We start from the raw sequence: 5,926 nt of genomic DNA, 5'->3' as shown, positions 1-5,926 counted from the left end.
GGGAGCAGAAAGCCTCATCTTTCTCCCACGGAGCAGCTGATAGTTTCGAACTGCTGACCTTGCGGTTTGCAACCCGATTCGTAACCACTATGCTACCAGAGCTCCTTGAATAATACTACTATATACATACATAAACCAAGTTGTTGTTTAGGTGCTGTTGTGTTGGTTCTGACTCACAGCGATCCTAAGCACAACAGAATATATACCAGAGACTAACTGTTCTGCCTCGGATGATCATTTGCAAACGTTTAAGGTTCCAGATACTATGCGGCAAATTAGGAGGTTAACAGAAGCACTAAATACATGATCAGGCCAATTAACTAGGTTGTTCAATGAAACTATGACCCTCGACCTCCAAATAAAAAATTCCCATAAGCATCTTCAGCAGTTTTTTCTTTTTCTTTTTTTAAAATTATTGTTGTAAGTATATCTATCACACAACTTTTGTTAATTCAACTTTTTACAGGTGTATAACTTATTGACAACAGTTACAGTAATCGGCAGTGCAACCTTACCCATACTTTCCATTAGAATTTGAATTTGATACATTCTTTAAGTACAATTTTCATTAGACTCCCAGAAAACTAGAAGACATATGGTGCTAATGTTTCTCTAGCCCTGCATGAACAAAAGCAGCTGGTAAGCAGAATTAATTTTTTAAAAAAGGAACAAGTGAGCCTCAAGGGATTGAAATTGTTATCAATCAGCCCTGGATTCCTCAGCCTTTCACTCACATCTTGAAATAGAGTTGGGGAGAGTACATGGGGCTGACAATGCTTTTCCTCTATCTGGGGCAGATGTCACCTGTGGCAGAGAAAGAGATGACTCCCTCTGCAGCCTACAGGCATCTATTGTCACAATCCCTATGAAGAAACCCTGTACAAAGAAGCTCCAGGAAGGTGGAGAAATATTGGTTGGTGTTGCCCAGATATGCCCCAGGTGGGGGTGGTTGAAATTGGTCAGATTGTTCTTGTCTTTCTCTCTTTGTTCTCAGAACTGCAGCCCGCATCTCATTTTGTAAATTAAAACCATGACTTGGAATAGGCTCAAGCAACCAATTGGGATGACTCACACTCTCATTGAGAGTTAATTTTTTTCTCAATCAACTAATTCCCAATCATTAGACTCTGTTTCTGTACCTTGTTTCTCTTCTTACATTCAGCAAGTTCCCAAAGACCTTGGGGAAACATCTCTATTTCATTTAAAAGCCCTGTGATCATCTTGTACAAAATTTGGTGCTAGCCACTTATATTCATTATTTAACCTGATATGAGTAAAGTCGATATTACCATTCTCAAAAAAGAAAAATGAGAGTCAGAGAAGTTAAGCGACCTGCCTGATGGCAGAGTCAAGGTTCGAATCCCAGTTTCTCTGACACTAAAGCCAAGCTTTAGCCATTTTTGAAACGTGAGGTGTCATAATTATTGAGGTGTTTCCCTGATTCCAGTGTGATCTCAGACAAAGATTGGCAAAGGCTGTAATCTTAGTTTTCTAGGGATGCTGGGACAGAAATACCACAAGTGGGTGGCTATAAAGAGCAGAAATTTATCTTCTCAGAGTTTGAGAGACTAGAAGTCTGAATTCAAGGCAACCTGCTCTAGGGGAAAGCTCTCTCTCTGTTAGCTTGGAGAAGATCCTTGTCTCTTGCACCTTCTGTGGCCCATGGCTTCCTTGGTTTCTTGATAATCTGCACATGGCATCCATCTCCCTGAGTGTACCACCTCCACCCCATTTGTGCTTCCTTCTGTATCTGTTGCTATTAGGAATCATTGAGTTGAGTTTGGACTTATAATGACCCTTTGTGACAGACAGAACTGCTTCTTGGTTGTAATTTTTATTGTAACATATCACCAGGCCTTTCTCACAGGGAACCACTGGGTGGGCTTGTACTGCCAAGCTTTCAGATAACAGCTGAGTCCTTAACTATTGCACCACCAGGGTTCCTAGTCCCATGTCGACTCTGTTCTTTTTCAAACTCTGAAGTGATTAGGTTTAGGTCATAACCAACACAGATAAGACCTTATCAGCATAACTAAGGAGACCCTACTTCTAAACAGAATTATGTCCACGGGTCTAGGAAATGATTCTCTAGATGTCAGGATATTTGAAGCACAATACAAAGTTTGTGAGGCCATAATTTAATCCATAACATTTCTCCTGTTGGCTTCCTAAAGTTCATATCCTTCCTGCATGCAAAATGCACTCCACCTGTGATAGCCGGTTATGTCCTGGCCAAGTCAATGCTCTTGAAAATTATTCTAAATATGCATATTTAGGGTCACTAGTGGTGCTGTAGGATAAGCATTGGGATGCTAACTGCAAAGTTAGGAAAACCACCAACCACTCTGTGGGAGAAAAATGAGGCTTTCTACTCCTGTAAAGACTTCAGAAACTTCAGAAACTCTATATAGGGTCCCTATGAGTCAGAATCTACTTGATGGTGGTGAGTTAGTTTCTCATGTAGTCACCTTCTAGATTATGATCACTTAATGGAGTCCTGGTGTGGCACTGTGGGTTGATGCACTGCAAATTTTGTTTGAACTGCAAGGTTGGCAGTTCAAGCTAACCAGCTGCTCCTCAGAAGCCCTATACAGTGTTGCTATATGTTGGAACCAAGTCGACACCACTTAACAACAACAACTTAAAAATGGAGTCCTGGTGTGGCGCTGTAGGATAAGCACTGAATTGCTAACCACAAAGTTGGCAGTTCAAACTCACTAACCACTTCTTGGAAACCCTATGTAGGGTTGATATGAGTCAGAATAATAGGGCACTTAACAACAACAATGGCACTGTAGGATAAGCATTGGCCTGCTAACCATAAGGTTGGATAGTTCAAACCCACCAACCACACTGCAGGAGAAAGACGAGGCTTTCGGCTCCCATAAAAATTTACAGCCTCAGAAACCCTATACAGGATCCCTATGAGTACGAATCGACTTGATGGCAGAGAGGAGAATAGCTGGCAAAGAAAAGGATAGATTTTATGCAGATTTATGCAATCATTCATAATTGGGTTGTGAACCTTAAGGCCAGCAGTTCGAAACTACCAGCGGCTCCAAGGGAGAAAGATGAGGCTTTCTGCTCCAGTAAAGATTTACAGCCTCGGAAACCCTGTGCAGGGTCGCTATGAGTCGGAACCGACTCCACAGCACTTAACAACAACAACAACAACATGCAATCATCCAAGGATTCCGAGGGTAGACAATGACCTGCGTTTTGTGATGTTGGCAGAGAGGATTCAGAATAACCCTGGTTTAATGCTACATGTTTAACCTCATAAACTGAGTGGACGCAGATTAAGATTTGCTTGGAACACCCTCTTTGTTCTGGGTCCTGAAGCTATGCTAGGGAATTTACTGCCAAATCTCCAACTCCTATGTGCTCTGGAAAACATTTCCTTTTCCTCCAAATCTACTTTGTAAACATGAGGTGTGTGGTCCTAAAGAGACAGGCATAGGGATCATTCTTCTGAAAGAAATGCAGATTTCCACATTCACTGGCAGAATATACTCCATAAGCAGCAGATAAAACTGTCAGGTGATTTCTTTAAAAATTGCCCAAGATGCTGCTATCTGACCATTGTTCTTCATCTAACGGCCCAGACAAGTCTCTCTGCCTCACTGCCTTACCTCTTTTTTTTTTTCACTTAAGTATTTTTTATATCCTTAAATGGTCTTTGACATTTTAAAAGTAAAAAGTCTGCAAAATACAGAATTATGAAACCATATTTCCTAAAGTTAGGCTTAATTCAAATTCTTAAACTTTAAACAACTGCTTTAAGAAAATTAACTTTAAAGGTAGCCCATCAAGCCTGAAAATTTTAGTCACACCAGGATTTACTCCACAAAAGGTAAAATAGGTCTAAAATTTAGTCATCTATGTTTTCAAGTTCCTCAAATTTTCCATGTGAGATTGGTTCTTGGAAAATTTCAGAAGAACCTGGGCTTTCTTTTCCATTGCTGTTTACCCTTTGCCTTTTAGCAGGTCTCTCACTTTTCTCCTCAAAATCGTTTTCATTTCTTGCAGTGAGATGGGCAAGTTTTGGGTCAGTGGTAAGGTTGTCTGTTTCATAGCCATTCGTATCCATCTCTGCATGAAGTGGTTTCTTATTTCCACTGATTGGTCCATCAATGTGCAATCCTTCAACTTTTGTGTCTTCTTTGTTTAATATTTCACTTGGTCCATTAGATGAGACCCCATTTTGGTTACTACTGCTTATAGTGCCATCTTCTTTCTCAGATTGGCTGTTACTACTGTTTGAGGCAGTTGGAGGAGGGGATGGGGCTCCACTGGAAGAAGCACTTTCACTTTTATCTAAAAGACATCCATGTAATCCGTTACACCAGGATGGAGATGGTATTTCTTTTTTCCAAATTGGGTTTGCTGAGCAAAGAAATTGTAACATTCAGATTTTTTCCACATGTAATAAAATGCTACACAACTGACCTTGTTCAGACTTTATTAGCCTAAATCAAATGAAAATCCTTTCCATAAGCCTTCAAAACTTGTTCAAAATTTCTACATTCTTCCTCTGTCCAAACAGATAATTCCTCTCTAGCTGCTTTTACATTAAATCTTTATCTTCTCAATGCTTCTTCTGTATCAAAATTGCACTTAACCAGTTCATATAAAGCCTGCTCATTGTCTTTTATATGAGATCCTTCAGGAATTGCTTCTACCCCTTTCTCATCACCTGTTCTTCTAGATGCATCCTTAAGAAATGCAATCACTTTATCTCCTGGTAAATACTTAGGAGCTGATCATAATTTTCATATACTTTTTCATTTTCTTTGTATCTACAATTGCCAACTGGAATCTCTGTTTGAAACATGGAGCCCACCATAATCTCCTTTTCCCAGTCTTCTGCTGGTATATAATCTTCATCTTCTTCAGATTCTTCTTCTATTTCCCTATTTGTATCAAAATATTTACATCAATGTGGGCGTATTATTTCCAGGGCATCTTAAGAAGCAAAGATTGTGATGGATCATCATTGGAAGACCGAGTTTCATCCTCTTGACCCGATGAATCCTTTATATTTTCTTCTTTATTTCCCCCAATACAGCCACTGTTGTCATCATTATCGGCATCTTCATCATCTCCAACTTCTTCCTCTTCCTCCTCATCTTCTTCAGGGAATGGAACAGCACTATCATAACCATAAAGGCTGAGAAGTTCATGAATTGGCACGTCGCCTTCCCTTGCAAGATCCTCTATTTCAGAACTGAAGTTTGTTTCTCTTTCCATCATTTCTTCCTCTTCTAATGTTCGTTCATCATCAAAATCATGACTCAGCATGTCAGCTGATGGATCAAATTCATGGTCATTGGTTGTTGCTGAACCTCCTCAGCCATATTTGCCGTACTGGAAGGTTACATTTCCATGGCGGCCGCAGCTGGGTCACGGCCAGAACCCAGATGTGAGACACCGCAACAATGACTCTAGGCGCCAGTGCTGTACCTGCCGCTGCTGCCTGCCTTACCTCTTAAGATGTGGTACTTCCTTAGAAGGGAGAGAGTGGTTTCCAGACCTGATGACGGCAGGAGACTCAGGACCTCTCATCTTCTCAATCCTGCATATAAAGTGTAGATTTAGCCCATTGTCTCTGCCTTCTCTGTCACTTGGCTTTGAGGACATGCTTTCCCTTTGATTATAATTCACACAGCTTTGCCCACGCATAAAGAGATTGCAGGGCTTTTTCCTGTCCAGCCTTCGACCATCTCCAGTGACTAGTCCCTCATACCTTTATACTTCTATTTATCTCGGATCCCTCGTGAGACAGTGGCTTAAGCATTGGGGTGATTTGAACCCACCAGTTGCTTTGCATGAGAAAGATAAGGCAGTCAGCTTCAGTTAAGATTTATATAGGCTTGGAAACGCTGTGGAGCAGTTTTACACTTTCCTATTTTGTTGCAGTTATATG

The 5,926-nt window shown here is 40.7% G+C and overlaps 1 pseudogene; it reads right to left on the bottom strand.

Annotated features, from left to right (window-relative positions):
• Nucleotides 1–3,871: 3,871 nt before the first annotated feature.
• On the bottom strand, nt 3,872–5,340 carry LOC102831027 (annotated as a pseudogene).
• Between the last annotated feature and the right edge of the window lie 586 nt (nt 5,341–5,926).

The sequence above is a fragment of the Chrysochloris asiatica genome, unplaced genomic scaffold (assembly GCF_000296735.1).
Source record: "Chrysochloris asiatica unplaced genomic scaffold, ChrAsi1.0 scaffold00008, whole genome shotgun sequence".
Classification (NCBI taxonomy): Eukaryota; Metazoa; Chordata; class Mammalia; order Afrosoricida; family Chrysochloridae; genus Chrysochloris; species Chrysochloris asiatica.
The sequence above is the reverse complement of the archived record's forward strand: the minus strand, read 5'-3'. Positions and strand labels throughout refer to the sequence as shown.